Source organism: Rhamphochromis longiceps, linkage group LG14 (assembly GCF_057381845.1).
Source record: "Rhamphochromis longiceps isolate RC_006_pf linkage group LG14, R_longiceps_female_GT1.1, whole genome shotgun sequence".
NCBI lineage: Eukaryota > Metazoa > Chordata > Actinopteri > Cichliformes > Cichlidae > Rhamphochromis > Rhamphochromis longiceps.
This window is the reverse complement of record NC_140570.1, coordinates 32,087,373-32,107,970: the sequence shown is the minus strand read 5'-3', so window position 1 is coordinate 32,107,970 and position 20,598 is coordinate 32,087,373. Positions and strand designations below refer to the sequence as shown.

The 20,598-nt window shown below is 42.0% G+C and overlaps 2 long non-coding RNA genes across 2 annotated transcripts in view; one reads left to right on the top strand and one right to left on the bottom strand.

Annotated features, from left to right (window-relative positions):
* LOC146654429 (uncharacterized) overlaps window positions 1-20,598 on the bottom strand; it is a 283,469-nt gene that overhangs the window by 30,081 nt on the left and 232,790 nt on the right. The window lies entirely within an intron of this gene.
* The window catches only part of LOC146654426 (uncharacterized), a 419,743-nt gene continuing 406,615 nt past the window's right edge, over window positions 7,471-20,598 (top strand). The window contains exons 1-2 of the long non-coding RNA XR_014907151.1: window positions 7,471-7,876; window positions 9,121-11,846. This is a non-coding gene — a long non-coding RNA (uncharacterized LOC146654426). The remainder of the gene's footprint in view (window positions 7,877-9,120; window positions 11,847-20,598) is intronic.

Here is a 20,598-nt window from a genome sequence, read left to right as displayed (position 1 = left end):
TTAAAAGTAGAATGGGAGGGAGAGCCTTCAGTTTTCAGGCCCCTCTTCTGTGGAACCAGCTTCCAGTTTGGATTCGGGAGACAGACACTATCTCTACTTTTAAGATTAAGCTTAAAACTTTCCTTTTTGCTAAAGCATATAGTTAGGGCTGGAGCAGGTGACCCTGAATCCTCCCTTAGTTATGCTGCAATAGACGTAGGCTGCTGGGGGATTCCCATGATGCATTGAGTTTTTCCTTTCCAGTCACCTTTCTCACTCACTATGTATTAAAGTGTACTTTATTGGTCCCCGTGGGGAAATAAAGTACACTTTAATACATAGTGAGTGAGAAAGGTGACTGGAATGGAAAAATTAACAGACCTCTCTGCATTGAATCATATCTGTTATTAACCTCTGTCTCTCTTCCACAGCATGTCTTTTATCCTGTCTTCCTTCTCTCACCTCAACCGGTCGCAGCAGATGGCCGCCCCTCCCTGAGCCTGGTTCTGCCGGAGGTTTCTTCCTGTTAAAAGGGAGTTTTTCCTTCCCACTGTCGCCAAAGTGCTTGCTCATAGGGGGTCATATGATTGTTGGGTTTTTCTCTGTACCTATGAAGCGTCTTGAGGCGACTTTTGTTGTGATTTGGCGCTATATAAATAAAATTGAATTGAATTGAATTAAATTACAATAAGTTTCAAATTTCAGTTGATAACGTAATAAGACAAAAAGGAAAAACAAAAAAAACTCTAACAATAGGTGGTTAGAGATATTTCAAATCTTTAGCAGCAATAGACAGTGGTTAAGAACAAAAATAATAACACAGCTAAACACAGATAGTTTGGGGTTAACAACAAAACACGTGTGCTTTCACATTTTAAGCTTCACAAGAACAGTACATTTTCACTCGGCATCTAATGACATCCAGTGACACCGCATGTAGGGATCGACGATCTTCTATTTACATATCCCTAGAGATTGCAGAAACATACTGCCATCCCCTCAAAGGTGGGATGACGATGGCTGGATGCTTTTATTTACTTTTACTTTGGCTCTTAAGGAGTTTCTATAGCACAGGAGGTACAGCAGGTTGTCTACTATTTGTAAAGTTGGTGGTTCTATATCTGCCATTTACCACATGTGAAACAATGAACTAATAATTTTCAGACCATACCTCAGCAGCTATATTGCTCTGATCCCCCATAATTATTATAAATCAGAAATTACAACTTATCTTACAACTTCATTTGTTTTTATAACATCTTTCATTTTGATTAGGGTAGTTCCAAAACTAATAATAAAAAATAACAAGTAACAACTAATTCTTAGAGGAAGCCATGTCTCAGTCTAAGAGGATGATATATAGTGAATACTAATACAGGAGGATATATAGAATTAATTACTAAACTTTAAAATGCAACAGTAAAATAGCTGTCAAAAAGCAAAGACTTGCAATTATGTTTTTTTTTTATATCGTAGCAATCCCACCACCACATTGTCATACGAGTCGGTCATTTTACCTAATGTTTTAGAATTTGGGGGCTTTTTAGTGGTTTTGTATATTCTGTGCTGATTCTTGATTTGTTGAATGTTTGTATTGCGCTTGTGTATTCTTAGTATGTTTACTCTACCATTTAGTTTTTAGTTATCTCAAAGTTTTGTATTTTCAGTGTTGCCCAGCCTCTTGTGTTTTGTTATTTTTGTCTCCCATGTCAGTCTTCTCTTTGTATTTAGTTACTGTTTTCTCTTCTCTAAGTTTGTGTGTTTTACTCCTTGTTTTAGTTTCCTGTGTTTTTCTTGTTCTATCTTGATAGTCCCTCGTGCTTTATGTTCAGTTTTGCTTCCCCTGTCTCATTACGTCTAATTTGTCCCTGCTGTGTTTCCCAGCTGCCTTCACTTCCTTAATCACCCCCCCTGTGTAATTATTGTGACAGTCTCACTTTGTCCTCTGTCAGATTGTCAGTGTATTCTCCCCAGTGTTTCCTAACTCTCTGTGTCTCCAATGTTTTTGCTTAGTTTAGTTCTGGCAATTTGAAAGGTTTAGTTTCTTTTTCCATTCCATGTTGAGTTTTTGGTATTGGGATCAGCCAAATAAATGGCTTGCCTGTTGTTAAGATTATCCTGTATCCAATAGTCTCTTTTTGGGTTCCCCACCTCTACACTTGGTCTGTTCATTCTGCAGACGTTAACACTCTCCTGTTTGTATGGGTGCAAAGTTCAAAACTATAGTTAGTAGGTGATGTTGCAATCAGCTTTGTGTTGCCCGTGTCATCGAGCCATGTTTGAGTAAGAAGCACAAAGTCCTATTTATTGATAGCAATGATGTCATTGAAAATAAAAGCTTCTTTTTTGTGTTTGTTGTATAAACTTTAGAAAGCATGAAAAAATAGATGGCTTATGCAATGATGAAGAGCGGATTGAGATGTCCTGATTCTGCATGAGCTATCTATTGTAAGCTATTGAAATTACAGAAAAAGGTATCACCAGACAATGTTCAGTTGTTTATATGCAAACTGTGCAACCTTAAATGGTGACTGCCCATAAGTAAAATTTGCCACATTCGAAGATGAAAAATATTTGTACTTTTCTTTTATACAATTTTTTTTTTTTTAAAGAAAATTCATATTTCTCCTTTTGGCAACTTTCATTTTGCTATCTGTTCCTACCCCAGCTGAGCTTGTTATTTAAGAAACATTTTTATCTGAGCTGGTCAAAGTAGTTGAATCAATAAAAAGATCCCATTTCTCTTCACATTTTATCTTTATCTTTGTTTAAAAATTTCCTTCAGTCCATGTGTGCTCACTATAATAATTCTCGCACTGTTACTACTGATACTAACGATACAAGATGGCGCCGGTGTACCTGGCTGCTTGTCTGTCGCTGTCAGTTTTTGTTTGTTTTTATATTGCTCCTGTCATGTGTCACTCAAGAAATCGGATCGTTATTGGTGTACGATTGCTAATCGCTTCTGAACCTCCGAAGTTCTGGACAAAATACAGCTTCATTTTCTAATGGAGGACAGAATTCCTAGTGTCCGCTGCTGTCACATATCCTGACTTGCCTATGCAATGCTGTCATGCTACCTCCCCTGGCGAACACGTCGGGGTAGGCGCAGTGGTGAGCTGGTTAAACTCAAGATCTCTTTGGCGCATCATCCCACTACGGTCAAAGGAATACATAGATTATTTCCTGGAGTTTTTGTGCACTGACGTTTCCTGGACCCTGTGGATTCCTGCCTCATCCCCGTGGTCTGCCAAGATGACGCACTGCTCCTCCGTGACCCCTGTCCTCCTCAGCTTAACGTACGCCGGGCGAACCTCCGCAATCTGAGTCCACTGTGTCGGGCTCCCTATGCTGCTGAGGCTCATACCTCATCCCCGGCTCCTGTCAGGATTGGGCTGGTAAACGCCAGATCGCTGGTGAACAAATCTTTTATTCCGAATGAGTTATTCGCCTCCTGGAAACTAGACTTCATGTGTGTCACGGAGACTTGGCTTAACACTGGTGAGTCCAGTATTTTATCTGAACTTTTACCAGCGGGTTGTTCCTATTTTAACACACCAAGGACATCAGGCAGAGGAGGAAGTACGGCGGTTGTTTTTAAAAAGGATTTTAAATGTAAACAGTGTTTTTTACAGCCCTCGTTTTCCAGCTTTGAGCTCACGTGTTTTGAAGTTAATCGCTCTAACTCTGTGCTCTTTGCTGTTATTTATCGCCCCCCTAAATACAATAAGAATTTCATAAATGACTTTTCAGAATTTCTAGCTGGGATTATGCCCAACTACGATCATGTTCTTATTGTGGGAGATTTTAATATCCATGTCTGCTGCCCTGATAAACTTCTGGTGAAGGAGTTTGTAAGTCTCATTGACTCTTTTAATCTGGTCCAGTCCATACCTGGTCCCACACATGAACACGGACACACACTAGACCTGGTCTTGTCACACAGTCTACCTGTGTCTAACGTGGAAGTGACCGACACTGCTTTCTCTGACCATATGGCTGTATTTTTTGATGCTGTGTTTTCACGCACTACAGTTCAAACCAGCGCTCCTGTTCGCCGCTGTCGGATTATTAACCCTTCCACTGCTGCCCAGTTCTCTGCTTCTTTTAGCCAGCAGTCTATCCCCGCCGATCGTACTCCCTTGGACACAGAGGACCTCAGCTCCTGGTTTCAATATTCTTGCCTTACAATTCTGGACTCTGTGGCACCATTAAAAACCAGGAAGCCCAAGGCTAAAACTGACCCTAGCTGAAGCAATGTGACACCCCTTTTAGATCCGGTGATGGTATGCATTACAGTGCAGCCAGATCTGAGTTGAAAAGAGGCATCAGAGAAGCCAAGGCAGCGTACAAGAGAAGGATCGAAGACCACTTCAGCAACAACAGGTATGGCAGGAAGTTCAGCACTTAACCAACTACAGACCTTGCAATACCACGTTGACTGAGGGTAACGCGGCGCTTGCGGAGGAGCTGAACCACGTCTTCGCACACTTTGAGGTGAAGGGACCAGAGGCAGCAGCAGCAAAAACATTGGACAGCAGCAGCAGCCCAAGCCTCATAGTGCAGGAATATGAGGTGAGGCACACACTGAGGGCAGTGAACCCCAGGAAGGCCGCCGGACCAGATGGGATAACCGCAAGGGTCCTTAAAGAGTGTGCAGACCAGCTGGCTGGGGTCTTCACTAAGATCTTCAACACTTAACTGTCCCAGTCCTGCATCCCACTGTGCCTAAAGTCAGCCACAATTGTCCCACTGCCAAAGTGTACTAACATTAGCAGCCTCAACAACTACCGACCAGTTGCTCTAACACCTGTTATAATGAAGTGCTTCGAGAAACTGGTCCGATGTCACATCATGTCCTGCTTGCCACCCAACCTCGACCCGCTCCAGTTCGCATACAGAGCTAACAGATCAACTGAAGAATTTTTCATTATATTTACAGCCCCTGGGAACCATCCTCTGAAGGCATGGAATATCCTTCCACTGCTATGCTGACGACTGTCAGATTTATCTTTTTTTTTTGTGTGTGTCCCCCGTTTGGATCTTTAGCCATCAGAATTGTTTGTCTTAAGTCCAAGAAAGATGCCAAGCGGATTTATTTTACCAAGTGGATCATCATGGCCTTGCCATATTGGTCCATTTGATTGACCTTTATTATAATTATGTATTTATTTTATTTTCGGTTGCTACAAACGGTACAGACATGACTGGGGGATAGGACAGGGAGAAAGAATGAAAGAAAGAGAGGGAGAGAAAGAAAACCAAAGGGGAGAAGAGACGGTGAGAAAGGGGGGAAGAAAGAAAGAAAAATAAACAAAACACCTGGATAACTGTATGGAGAAAAAAAAAGAAACAGAAGAGAAAGGAAACAAAAAAAAAAAGAGCAACATAATAAAAAACAGCACCATCACAATAAACTAGCTAGCAGTAGATAACAGTAGATACTAAGTATTAAACGATATTGTGCAGCACGCAAGATAGACAGCACACAATGTGCTTTGAGGCAGCAGCCAAGAAAGGTGTAGTCCGCGTCTGTGAACACCCGTGTGTACACCTGTGTGGATCAGCATGCTTGTATTACAAAGGTTTCTCCATGTAACGATCTGCTAGGGAGTGTGGGGAGCCATAGCCCCGTCCACCAGGGTATGAAGCAGGTATGGAGGAGATCCAGGCCCCAGAGTACAAGGACCCGAGGAGGACCACCAAAAGGGGGGGAACCGTGCCACCCTCCTGGGAAGAGCTGAGTAGCGCCCCAAACAAGAGGTCACCCAGCAGCTACGGAGCAGAGGCCAGAGGGGGTTGCAGTGGCGTGCCCGCGGGCTCTTCCGGCAGCCAGCTATGCCAGAGAGGACCGAGCTTCAGGCCCAGAGGCCTGAGGGCATTCCACCCCCCGGAAGGGGCCCAGCCGGGCCACAGGCGCCAGGCCCCGCCAATCGGCCACCAGGAGTGAGCCGGTACATACATGAGCGCCCAGCCCCAGACGACAAGGACCACCAACACACCAACGTCTGAGGGCATCAGCCACCGGCAGGTAGTGTGGTGAGGGGAGATAGGCCTCCATACTAAGGAGGGCCTGAGATGTACCCAGAGAGGTTGAGTCTAAGACCCAACCTGACATATAGACACAGACGAACAGGCGCACGCGGACACAAACGTGCATTCCCATCCCATATGCACAACCAAATACTCGGTTCGGCACTCACCCAACGTGTAGACAGACACAAATAGACACTGCACAGACAGTTGCACTCCCCAAACATACTCTATATCCCAGGTCCAGGTACCCCCGCCCTCAGAGGGGCAAGCCGCACCTAGACCCAGGAGATGTAACACTTTTCTCTGGGGTGGAGGCAAGCGGACCACCTCCTTATCTGCAGTAGCAGGGAGGCCCCGCATCCCAGACCCCTATCTATATCACAATGTCACCAGGAGACCGAGGCCCTGTACAGGCTCTTGGTAAATGCATTGAGGAAATGAATGACTGGTTGTGCCACAATTTTCTCCAGCTAAACAAAAACAAAACTGAGGTAATAGTCTTTGGCGCCAAAGAAAAACGATTACAGGTCACCAGAGAACTTCAATCTATACATCTAAAAACCACAAACCAGGCGAGAAATTTGGGTGTAGTGATGGATGCAGACCTAAACTTAGAAAAACACATTAAGACAATAACAAAGTCAGCTTACTATCACCTCAAGAATATTTCAAGGATAAAAGATCTGATGTCTCAACAGGACCTGGAAAAACTAGTCCATGCATTCATCTTTAGTAGGCTTGATTACTGTAACAGCATCTTTACAGGTCTACCTAAAAAATCAGTCAGACAACTACAGCTCATTCAGAACTCTGCTGCTCGAGTCCTCACTAAGACCAAAAGAGTGGACCACATCAGTCCAGCTCTGAGGTCTTTACACTGGCTGCCTGTCCGTCAGAGGATAGACTTTAAAGTTCTGATGCTGGTCTATAAAGCTCTGAATGGTTTAGGACCAAAATACATCGGTGACCTCCTGACCCAGTATGAACCTTCCAGATCCCTCAGGTCATCTGGATCCGGTCTTTTATCAGTTCTGTGATATTATTCTGTTATCATATGTTACCTTATATATGTAATCAAAGTAGTTGAATTAGAATACTGCTGTAGATCATATTATACCCTTTAATATAGAGTGTGTGAGCTGTATGTAGTTTAGTTCTCATTATACTTTTGAGTTAACAGAACATATTCACATATTAGTTCATTAGATAAATGTGCATCACTCTGTATCCTTGATCTGCTGGGAATGTGTTACACTGTTTTCTTGACATGTTCTATTGTTGAATCATGAAGAGAAGGAGACTCTGTGTCTAAGACAGGGGAGATAGACAGACCACATTCCATACCCCCACCTTACAGAAAGCAGAGAAACAACTGCCGAGGTCATAACTTAGGCGCTGTAACAGAGAAAGAATGTGATGTTTTGGCTTTTACGACTAGATGGGGGCCACTAGAGACTATAAAAAGCTGAGCAACCCGTCACCATTTTGAGACTTGCTGTGACCCTCTTCAGGCATGTCTCCCCATCATGATGGTCCTTATGCTCTTAAGTGTTGAATTGTATGGAAATAAATGATTGTTGATTGAGCATAAATACACCGAGTATTGTCCTTCCTTCAGCCCAATATTCAAAGAATTGGGAGATTTCAACAACTTGGTGCAGTGTGACCCGGATCTTTGGTGTGCTGAGGAGGTGCAGATTTGGCCTTTGGTGAGATCGTAAGGCGAGGTGAACAGAGGACCGGTCCAAATATAAAAAGGTAAGCACAGGCTGTTGTATTATAAATACCAAATGTGCATATTGGGCTTTCCAAATTAATCTGTTCACTGAGTTACACGTATTTTCACATTAAATTTGTCGGTGTCTGGTTTTTGGCGCAAGATACTAACAACATAAGTTGAGGCTGAATTCCAGTGTGTTAAATAAACTGCTTCTACAGAGATACTAATAACATACTACGTTGGACTAGTTGCAGTAAACTGCTTCTACCGAGATACTAATAACATACTACGTTGGACTAGTTGCAGCCACTTTACCTTCCACATTTAATTTTGTCTAAAACTGGCTTCTGTAGCAATAATACATTAGAATTTCTTCTGAAGACGCGGCCATTAGTTCAGTACATTGAAGTCGAGGTTTGAAGTTTGTTTATGGTGTCGGTTACGTCCTGGCTCTTGCCGGCTATGAAATAGAAGTTGATTTAAGGAAAAGCAGATGCTGGCTCACGGTGCGGTTAAACGCTGGCAACGCGAGAGCGAAACACGTCCGTAGGTTTGGTTTATGATACGGCCGTGTTCCGGTGGTGCGGCCGTGAAGTGCAGTAGTGGTTGGTGCTAGTTTTAGTACATTGAATAGAGGTTTGACGGTGGTTTGTGGCGTCAGTCGAGTTTTAAGGGCTGCGGTCATAAAACAAAGTAAAATTTTACTTGCCAAGAAGTACATAGAGCAAAAACCTGGTTTATGGTGTCGGGTATAACTTCTGGGGACGTAGGCATCACTTTTATGATGCGACTTTGCCCCGTTGTGGCGGTCATAAACGCAGAGACAGGGGTATTTGGGCTTTGATTGTGCTTCAAAAGAATTTTAACAGTTGAGCTCAGAAGTTTCTGTGTAATCTTCCGCTGATGAGGAACGCTCTCTGTGTGTCTCACTGATGGTGAAACGCGCTGTGTGTGTAAGGCGCGCTCTGGCTGTGGGTGAGGCGCGCTCTGAGTGTGTTTTCAGTGAGTGTGAAGTGTGAACACAGTGACAGTGACGGTTGATGTGTTTGAATAGGAGGACATTAGAGCAAAGACACATTTTAGGATCAAAGGTTGATGTCTAGTGTACCTGTGGAAACTAATTTTGTTCATGGTTTGGCAACCCCCCTGTCTGTAGACGTGCAGGCAGGTTAAGTGCCGAGGTGGCGACTTGGGAACTTAGGACTCCCGCTTAGCTACGGAATAACCCTGGAACGACCGTGTAATCACGGGTTCACATTTATTCCGGACTAGAACAAGACACATTTTGCGAACAAAGGTTGAGTCTAGATTAGTAAAGAAATATAAAAAGGTTGAATTCCTCGTTTCAGTGGTTTGAAATTGTTGTGTGCCTGTCCCCTGACGAGTGTGAAATTAAATAAAGAGGGAATTTGGAGCCACATAGAGATAGACGGGCATAATTGGGTGTATTACTCTGTGGTGTAATAAAAATAAAAAAATAAAAATAAAAAAGAGAGATAGTAAGAGGTGTGTAGTGGAGAATTATGACGTTGTCAAGGTAGGCGTGTTGCCTGCTTATCTGTTTAACAGTGATGAAAATGAAATTAAATAAATCTCTTAGTGTGTTAATACAGGAAGCTGCGGACCTGGACCAACTGCCCCCACAAGCACAGCGGCCGAAGCAAAATTATAAGTAATGGGAGCCACACTCAGTAAGAATCAGCAGCTGTGAAAAACACAGCAGCAAGGAGAGAAGTTTTAACACATAAAATTGGGGCCAACGGACTTGTGGAGGTTGGGAAGGCGTCCGGAACATCACAACAAAAAGGTGAAACAAAAACACACACAAGCAGAGAAATCTGAGAGAAAGGCTCCTTTTAAGGTAACGCCTAGTTTGAGAAAAAGATAAAATTAACCTGCCTGCCTACAAATCCACACACACGCAATGAAGAAACAGCTTACATTCATGAACACGTGAAGATTTTCCAGCAAGGCTAAAGCAGCGAAACTTAACATACACCTGTTGTTAAAGGATAAATACATTACTGACAAATAAACTCTCTGGGTTGCAGGACAATAATTTAACTTCAAAGAAAAAGACACTGGTCTGACCAACCAGTGAAGACACGACAAATTTAGTGGTTAAAAGATTCAAATTGTGACATGTTTTCTGCTGATTGATTGATACAAGTGATTACTGAATGAAAGAAAATTTCTCTTTGGGCTTTTAAACATGATCTTAAGAATTTTAACATGTACCTGTGTTGTCCTGTCAGCTTGGTGGGTTATGAGTTGATTATATCGGGAGAGAAAAAACAAAAAAAGGGGGGAGAGAAGGCTGACACAGGGCTTGGCCCCGTTGTTTCTCCCCTCTCTGAAGAACAGCCAACACAACATCATTTTCCTGTTCGTTTGTTTTTGTTTTGTTTTGTTTTTTCTCTTTATGTTTAATTACAGGCTGCTTTGCCGCCCTGAAAGCCGAGGCGGACTGGACTCCTGCTCTCCCCCATACGTGACACTGACCAAATGCTGCAACAGCTGGACCCACAACAACGACCTGAAAAGTCAACAGTGCTGCAGGAATGCGATCTCATGCAGCAGAGACGGAGAGCACTAAACCTAAAGCCCGTTTCACTACACGGGGGGAAATTCCCAAACTGCGTCAGCTGACAGAGCTGTGACGAGACGCCCGCCAAGCCCAAATGAAAAGTAAGGCCGAGCGAAAGAATGCTGACCTTGATAACTTTGCATTCACACTGTGCAGGACAGTGATGGACCAACACGGATGATCGGGCGGCGAAAAAGGGCGTGACCGAGACAAGAGGAGTAACTGAGGTCAGAAGGCACCTCAGAATGGACAAAAAACACAGGAGAAGATGCAGGTTTCACCTCCAGTGAGCATGGACACTGGAGAAAGGACTGCCCCAATTGGGGTCAGAACCAGGACGGACTGAACTTTGAGCAGCAGCAGCAGCAATGGTCGCAAACAAACTGAAAAGGAGGAGGGCAGGACCCCAGGGCACGCTTCAGGCCGTGGTTTACCCAGAACACCAGAACAGGAAAGTGATGAACACAAACACCCACACAAACACACACACGTCTACACACACACAGATTCAGAATGAAGTGAAATACACACATGAACACGTGCACTCGTTGAGTGAGTGAGAAATGACACACACACACACATACACACACACACACACACACACATTGGAATGCTGATTCACTGAGAAGTGATCCACACATACACATGCACACGCTTGTGCAATGAAGAGTGATGCACGCACACACATACACGCTGGTGCAATGAAGAATGCTTTGCTTATGCTGATATGCAAAATGCTGCACACAAACATCCCAATGCATAATTTTTATGAGGAGCCATTGATTACCATTGATTACGTAGAATGTGTTATATGTCACCCAGAGAGCATTTATGTAGATTTTAGGAATAAGGTCTAAAACGGTTTGGTTATGAAAACAATGTCTGTGCGTGATGTCTGTTTATGGCTCAAGGCCTTGACTGAATTCTTTGCTGTGCCTCACACAGCCCTGATGAGGAACAGTGGCACAGAGTGAAAAATGATGAATTAATAGTGTAAGTTTAGGTTGGAGTACGGCATTTTCTGTGATTGAGATTTAATTCAAGGAGGAACAAAAGGTGTTACGGCACCTGAGTTTCTCATTCCCACACAATATTGTCCCGGCAGGAAGCAAAACGTTCCTGTGAATTTCTGGTTGATTTAGTGGCTTTGCTTAGCGCTAGCTTGATGTTATCAGTGAGCTTTGGCTTGTGTTCTTTCTCGTAAGCGAGAGAGGGATATTTTTATGCTTGGACATGTCTGCAACGGGCCCTAGGTTGTGTTATTTGAGTAGTATTTTTTTGGTTATGTCTGTTTTCATTTTTGTTACAGTGCACTGAGGAAAAACAAATGAGAGGTGTGATCCACCGGTGGTGATATGGTGATATTTTGTGAGTTCATGATTTAACAATCAGCTCTTTAAACCAGGCCTGAAAGATTGAGATTTAAAGCGCTATAAAATATTATTACTGTAAACAGTTGCAAAGTGTGCTTCTCCATGATTGTAATTGGCTTGGGAGAAATTCACTTATAGGGAACACTGAGAAGTTCTGAGTCTAAAAGGATTGCACCGAGTCAATCCGGCCCAAAAAACAACAAGGAATTGTTTTCCTTTAAAATGATGACGTCATCTTGCTGGTGATGGAGGCTCGAATAAGTCGCGCGGGAGACTCCATTAGCAGCAACATCTGGTATGAATGTGTCTGGAGGTATGCATGTGACTGGACTGTGATGGACTGAAGACTAAAAGTTTTGACTGACTTGATACTGAGACAATGACTGCACCCACTTTCGGATAAGTAAATGCCAATAAACAATTCACCCAGCGGACAAGAGAAGGGTGGATGCTTCGCTTTGTTTTGTTTTTGCAGGAGCAGGAGGATAAGAGAGACTGGAGGAGGAGACTGTAGCTTCACATAAGTATGAACTGCAGACTTAACACTTTGGTTGCTGAGTCTGAGTTACTGATGTTTGCATTAAGAAAACTGTGCTATATTAGCTGTGTTTTGATTAAGGTATCATGTTATATTATTGGGAATGCCAAATGCTACAGTGGAGAAAATTATTGATATCACTCATGACTGGAATATGTTACTATTAACCATAGCAGGCCACTGTAAAAAAGTCAATTAAATCGTATAGAGGAAAATCGCCAAAAACTTTAACAATACCTATGAATGGCTTGCCACGTTCAGAATAGAGATATGCAATAACAAACATTGGTCCACGTGATTTAGGTTCTCACTTGAAATAGTGAGTTATTAAATGTAGAATATAATTGACAGGGACATTTGATAGGATGTGGTACTGAAAAAGAACAAGAGCAAAGTAAAGAAAGAAAAACCTATTGTGTTTAGTTTGGATAAATTCAAATTAAAATGTACCATTACACCCAGAGGATCAATATGGAATTCAATATATGCTAATTTTGTATGAAGTACATGACTGATAACTGTTCTGTCCTGAGCTTTTGTTTTTACAGCACCCACTTGACCACAGCAACAGTTTCTCGCCACCAACAGGGGGTATTTGCAAAGAATAGGGAGGAATATCATCAAAACTGGGAAAGGTAAGCCCCGAAGGGGGTGATGACACCATAACTTTCACTTATGGTCAAATTCTTAAAATTTGACCCCAAACTTGAAGATTCTTCAAACATTTAGAGACAGAGTGGATAAACATAATGTCGCAAACCACATAAGGATGGAGCATTTGAATCAATAAGATGGTGAAATAACACGCAGTAAAATGTGAATCATGTTGATTATGTTTATTCCAGTGTGCAGAGGAGTCAATTCCCTTCACAAAGTTTATAAATTCACTTGAACCAAAATTAGGAGCACCCGGTGCTGCAAGAGTTAATAGTCACAATACCCAAGGATAAGCACAAGAGCATGACTGATATGATGGGACTGGGATTTTGCTACACTTAATTATTGCAGACACAACTAAAACTATAACTGAAACTAATCAAAACCAAACTAAACTAGCAAACAATTGGTTAAAACTGATATAAAATTGAAAATCTGAAGTCGAAGCTAAAAAAAAAACTAATGAAAATTGCAAAACTATTACAACCCTGGTCCAGACTAAGATGGCGTTGGACATCTTCAGGGCAGAAAAGGGTTGGTGTGACCAAGGTGTGGTTTGGCTTGTTGTATGTACATTTCAAAATGTTACAGCTCTGGATGGACCAGTTACCAGGGCATGGAAGGATGACAGACTTCATTACATGAGGAGAAGGGAAATTTCCGGGATTGAGGATCCTCTGGGATGACAAGGCTGGAGCAACGGTACTCGAGAGAAGAATTTCTGATACTTTCTGAGATATGATGTCACTAACCTTCTCTTTTAATTGTCTAGCTCCAATGAATTGACACATGGGAGTGTGTCAAAAAGGGGGAAGTTGAGTCCGAACATCAAACAATGGTTTTATGAACATCTGATGACTTTATTTGTGTGTTTAATAATTTAGGTATGGCAAAACTTAAGCATATAATGTGTTAGACTTAGAAATGGTTCATTAATTTGTGATTTCTTTTACACACACATAGATTATGATTAGAATAAGTCCCTGGGTCAGAGAGTCCTGAACATAATATTTTAAACCAAATTTGAATCATTAGAACAATAATGGATAACAATATTAGATTATCAAGGCTAGGGAGAGAGGTGTTTTGGTTTTCTGTCTCTTGCAGAGAAAGGAACAGACACCAGACGGGGACACGGAGATGTGAGGACCCTTCACAGCAGAGACAGATGTAGGGACTGCCGAGACAGCAACTGGGGTCAAGTGTCATGGCGTTTGAGCTCCTTGAGAAGATGGATCCCATAAACACAGCAATAACCATGAAGGGGTTGGCGAAAACCAGGGACACCAGACCAACGAGGTTCAAGAGGCTCTTGGCAAAAAGGGGGACACGGCGGTGATCCCAAAACACACAGATCTTTGTTTGAAATCGGGGCAGAATAATCCCCAGAACTGTGCAATGACTAAAGGGTGGTCTAACCCCGGAGGTCGAAGAAAGAAGCTGAGAATCACCCAACTGGAAGACACTGGTAGCTGCAGCAATAAAAATAAAGGTTAAAAGCTCCTTAGACAGAGGTTCTAGTCTAAGTACATTTGAAAGGTATAAGGGGGCATTAAAAAAGGGGGTGGAAAACTGGAGCACCAAAATAAAGCTGTGGGAGAATTGGGGAGTGATGGGAGTGTCATCTGTAACTGCTGTTATGGTCGTAAATCTAACTTTGCTTGCATCTGAACTGCGTGAACACAGAGGTCATCCCACATATGGTCCACCCGTTAAAGGGGGACAGAGGGCCTCAGGACCAAGAAGAACTGGACCTTCCAATGCTGGAGTGTATGTTGTAAGTGATCTCTTTGAAGAAAAGAGATCAAAGGGGGAATTGTGATATTATTCTGTTATCATATGTTACCTTATATATGTAATCAAAGTAGTTGAATTAGAATACTGCTGTAGATCATATTATACCCTTTAATATAGAGTGTGTGAGCTGTATGTAGTTTAGTTCTCATTATACTTTTGAGTTAACAGAACATATTCACATATTAGTTCATTAGATAAATGTGCATCACTCTGTATCCTTGATCTGCTGGGAATGTGTTACACTGTTTTCTTGACATGTTCTATTGTTGAATCATGAAGAGAAGGAGACTCTGTGTCTAAGACAGGGGAGATAGACAGACCACATTCCATACCCCCACCTTACAGAAAGCAGAGAAACAACTGCCGAGGTCATAACTTAGGCGCTGTAACAGAGAAAGAATGTGATGTTTTGGCTTTTACGACTAGATGGGGGCCACTAGAGACTATAAAAAGCTGAGCAACCCGTCACCATTTTGAGACTTGCTGTGACCCTCTTCAGGCATGTCTCCCCATCATGATGGTCCTTATGCTCTTAAGTGTTGAATTGTATGGAAATAAATGATTGTTGATTGAGCATAAATACACCGAGTATTGTCCTTCCTTCAGCCCAAAGATTCAAAGAATTGGGAGATTTCAACAGTTCCCAGAGTCAGAACCAGACACGGAGAAGCTGCATTCAGCTTTTATGCTCCTTATATCTGGAACAAACTCCCAGAAAGCCTCAGATCAGCTGAAACACTCAGTTTATTTAAATCCAGGTTGAAGACTCACCTATTCTCAGCTGCATTTGAATAAAGCACCAAATCCACACTTTTAAGCTTAAATTTCAAAACTTACATTTTAACTACTGATTTTATCTACTGTTCTGATTTTATCTGTTTTGATTTTATATACTGTTTTGTTTGTTTGTTTGTTAATTAGTTTGTTTGCTTGTCTTAATCAATTTTAAATCATGCTTTTTATTTGTTTTTGTTTCTAATGTCTCTGTAAAGCACTTTGAATTACCTTGTTGTTGAATTGTGCTATACAAATAAACTTGCCTTGCCTTGCCTATCTGACGGCCAGCACCTTCTCCCAGCCCCCCAGCCCTGACGGCTAACAGAACCGGGGTGAGTGAAGACCTCAAACCTCCCTACGCCCTCTCATATGTAGTGTTGCTGTGTGCTGTTCTAAAGTGCATTTAAAACTCAGGAGAGCATGGTACTTGCTTCCTCTCAGAGAGCATCAAGGCTCCTTGCCAAAACCCTTAGTGTCTATATGCATTTAAAATTGAGGGTAGGGCACCAGCGCCAGAGGTGGGTTGGAATACACCGACCATCCTCTGGATGCTGTAAAACGTGCCCACCCCCAAGGCCCTATATGTATGTATGTGTTATGTGAGAGTGTGAGTAATGTGGATGTCTAGATTGCAGAATAAAATTGAGGCACAGGCGGCCAGAAGGGGACAGAGGGGGAGTGCCTCCCCTGCACCCCAAGCCCTGCGTGTGTGGGTGGGTGCGGTAGAGCGGGAATAGGGAGGCAGCTGAGGATGGGGAGGGAAGAAACTGTCAGATTTATCTGCCTCTGAAGCAGAAAAAGGCCTTCTCTATCAAGCCACTTCTAGCATGTCTAGAAGACATTAAATCTTGGATGTCCCTAAACTTTCTAAGATGTAATTCAAGCAAAACTGAGGTGATTCTGTTTGGTCCTAGTGGACCTTGTGAACACTCCGCTATTGATTTGGGACCCCTGGCAGAGTATTTTAAATCTGTTACAAACCTGGGTTTTAAGATGGACAGTGATTTTAAATTAGACAGTCAAATTAGGGCTACTGTCAAGTCCAGTTTTTATCATTTAAGGCGCTTGGCAAAGATAAGACCGATTTTATCCAGGCCGCAGATTGAAACGGTAATCCATGCTTTTATTTCGTCTCGTTTAGATTACTGTAATGCACTGTATTTTGGAGTTAGTCAGCATCTTCTCTCTCGTCTGCAGCTGGTCCAAAATGCTGCTGCACGACTTTTAACCAGAACTCCCATCCCAGCTTCACTCCATTGGCTGCCTGTATATCTTCGAGTTAATTTTAAAATTCTCATGTTTGTTTTTAAATGTTTAAACGGTCTTGCCCCAACTTACCTCTCTGAGCTTCTGCATCCTTACTCACCCCCCAGGTCTCTCAGGTCAGCTGACGAGTTGCTCCTGGAGGTACCCAGGTCCAAGAGAAAGCTCAGAGGGGACAGGGCTTTCTCTATTGCTGCTCCTAATCTGTGGAACAATCTGTCACATTAGAGAGGCCCCTTCACTGTCCACTTTTAAAACAAGTCTTAAAACCCATTTTTATTCCTTGGCCTATGACACAGTCTGACCCTGCTTTTATTGTTTTAAATGTTATTCTCTTCATCATTTTTATACTATTTTATTATTGTTTTTGCTATTTGTGCTAATTTTATTATTTTAAATGTCATTTTAATAATCATCTTATTTTTTTTTATTTTTTAAAAAAAAAAAAATTATATTATTTTTTTAGATCTTATTTTTTAACATGTTCAATGTATCATTTCTGGCATGTCAAGTGAGCAACACTTTGTGTTCAGCTGGGGGCTGATCTGAAAGTGCTATATAAATAAATTGCTTGCTTGCTTGTTATCTGGTCAATTCCCTACTATTTTAAGAATGTTGTCATTCACCCACTTATAAAAAAAACAACAAAAAAAACAAAACATTTTAACCTTTTCTTCTCAGGCATTCCAGAATTTAATGACAAACATTATTTTGTTTCAAAATAACACAGTAATTACTTCATAAATTGTTAGTGTCAAACAGTGTCGCTCACAAACAACAACAAATAATCATGATAAAGAATAAATGAGAGAAATTGCCTGTTAACTACTTGAATCGTAAGCTCTTTGAGCTGTCAGTGCATTTAATCCAAAACTCAAATGTGCCACAGTGAATTGGAACATTTTGTGTTTCAAAATTTTTTTGTGGAAGAAAATCATCTTCAATCTACTTTTTAAATATGACTGTAAGTGTAATAGGACTCAAAAGTTCACAAATCTGACCAGGACAAAGTTTAAAAAATGCATATGAATATTCCAACATTTCTGCCCATTTTAAAAGTTAGTGTACTCACAGTTCACAAGACTCTAACGAGCTGTGTTAGCCTTTCTAAGTATCTTAAAAATCTTATTTTTAATTTCCTTTGTCCTAAGACAATACACAAAAGGATTTACAAGAGATGGACCGAGGATGGTGCCAATTGATAAACCTTGGCGTTCTTCAAGAGTTAATACCACACCAAACCTGGTCAAAATAGCAAAGATAAAAATGGGACAGTATAAACATATTACACAAATCAGGTGACTCACAAGAGTGCTTCCCATTTTCATTCTGTCATTATTTGATGATAATTTCACAAAAAACAAGATCCCACAGTATGAAAGACAAATGAAAATGAATGTGAAAAATAACAGAAAAAATAACCTACTGGCACCTTGATTGAAATATTTCTCTGGGTCAACACAAGTGGTTCGTAATACAGACGCAGCGTCACAGAAAGCGTACCTAAGCCTTAAGGTGCAGTGAGGGAGAGGGACAACTGTTGCAGGTAAAGAAGCCGAAAAACTAGAGGCAACAATCCACAGAATGTATGTAAGTACCATTATACGTGTATTTGTTAAATAACTATGGTACCGAAGAGGATAAATTATAGCTATTAATCGATCAAATGCCATAATTGTTAAAGAAAACATCTCCATTGTTGATCCCAGCTGGAAAACACACATTTGAATTATACACTCCACATATGATATGGTATTAACACCAGCAAGTAGAACCGCGATCATTGTTGGAGTGGCACTAGAGGTATACAGTATGTCAACAACGGCAAGATTGCAAATCAGAAGATACATTGGTTTATGTAACTGCTTGTCAGAAACAATGAAGATGATATTGACCAAACTGCCAGTAACAGCTAGTAAATAAGTTATCAGCATAACCACACCAACTGCTACAGGCCTTTTGACTGTGTCAAACCCACCTATAATAAAATGTGTTAGTTTGGTTGAAGCATTCTGTAAAGACATATTAAAAATATTAAATTACATTAAGTTTCAAATTGGAGTTGATAAAGTAAAAAGACAAAAATAAAAAACACCTCTCAAAGCAAAAGGTGGTTAAAGATATTGCAAATCTTTAGCAGCAGTAGACAGTGATTAAGAACAAAAAAATAATAGCCCAGCTAAACAGACAGTTTGGCTTTGATGACAAAGCATCTGTGCTTTCGCATTTTAAGCCTCACAAGAACCGTACATTCTCACTCTGCACTTCCGTCATCCAGTGACACTGCATTGTGGCATAGACAATTTTCTATTTACATATCCGCAGAGATTGCAGAACCATGCTCCCATCCACACAAAAGTAGGATGAGGACGGCTGGATACTTTAATTTACTTTTACTTTGGCTCTTTAGAGTTGCTATAACACAGAAGCTATCACAAAAAGGAAATTGCACCTTTGAAAATATTAAACTTAACTAATGGCAATTATTAAAACTGACAGTAGATCCATCACGGATGAAGCAACGACAAAATAACAAATAGTTTTGTACTTGATTAAGATTAACTACATTCTATGTAGTATTTTAATAGTTCGTTTAAAGAAAATTTCACATATACAAAGGCGCCGGTTTAGCTCACTGGGATAAGCTGGCTGAGAGAAGCCGCCCGGGTTCGAATCAAAGCTTTGGCCCTTTTCAAATTCAGAGATTCTGATTTTTATACTGATTGATCTCTCTACTAGATTCTGAGATAAATCAGAATCTCTGATTCTGATTCCGGTTTATCTCCACCTCTGGTTTCCTGGTCAACCCCCTAAAGTGAACTGAAACAAAACCACAAAAAACAAAGAATCCGAAGCACTCAGTCCAAACACAATTGCATAAGAGTCCGAGACCCTGTTTCAGGAGGGCGACCATGATCTGGGCAGAAAAGGAGTTCATGGCGAAGTAGTTCAGGTGGCCGACCTGGAGGCCGATGGCACAAGAGTCCAAAGTCAGGCGGATCAGGGGGTCGCCCTGGAGGTCGAGGGCACAACAGTCCATAGGTCAATGGTTCAGGGGGCCGGCCACGAGGTAGGCAACTCAACAGGCCGCGCCATCTCCTATTAGGAGGCCGGCCGTGCAGAAGGCAGCGGCGGTGCAGTTCAGGAGGCCGTCCAGGACGGCAATGATGCCCAGCTGACGGCCCAGAAAGTGGCCGGTGACGGGACAGTCATGAGTGTGGCTTGGCGGGCCCCGACGAGGCAGGAGGCCAGATGGGCTGCTCGGGCCCTCCAGCAGATGAGGCGTGGGACTGGACTGGCTCCTCAGGCTCTCCAGCAGACAATGCGTGGGACTAGACGGGCTCCTCGGGCCCTCCAGCAGGCGAGGCGAAGGGCTGGACGGGCTCCTCAGGCCCTCCAGCTAACGTGGCAGGAGGCTGGACGGGCTCCTCGGGCCCTCCAGCGGAAACATAAGAAGGTGCAGGCGCCTGCAAGGCAGCAAGCGCTCCCCCATGGGTTCTTAGTATGGGTGTGGAGCTTAGCTTCGCTCTGGCTGACCTCACCCTGGGCACCGCAAGCAAGCAAGCAATTTATTTATATAGCGCTTTCAGATCAGCCACCAGCTGAACACAAAGTGCTGTACACTTGACATGCCAAACATGATACATTGAGCATGTTAAAAAAATGAGAAAAATAGTAATAATAATATAAGTAAAATATATATATATAAAAAAAAAAAAAACAACCCAAGAAAACCCAAAAAAACCACATTTAAAACAATAAAATCAGCACATTAGATTAAAACAATAAAATCAGGGTCAGACTGTGTTATAAGCCAAAGAGTAAAAATCGGTTTTAAGACGTGTTTTTAGATCATGAATTGCTACTCTGG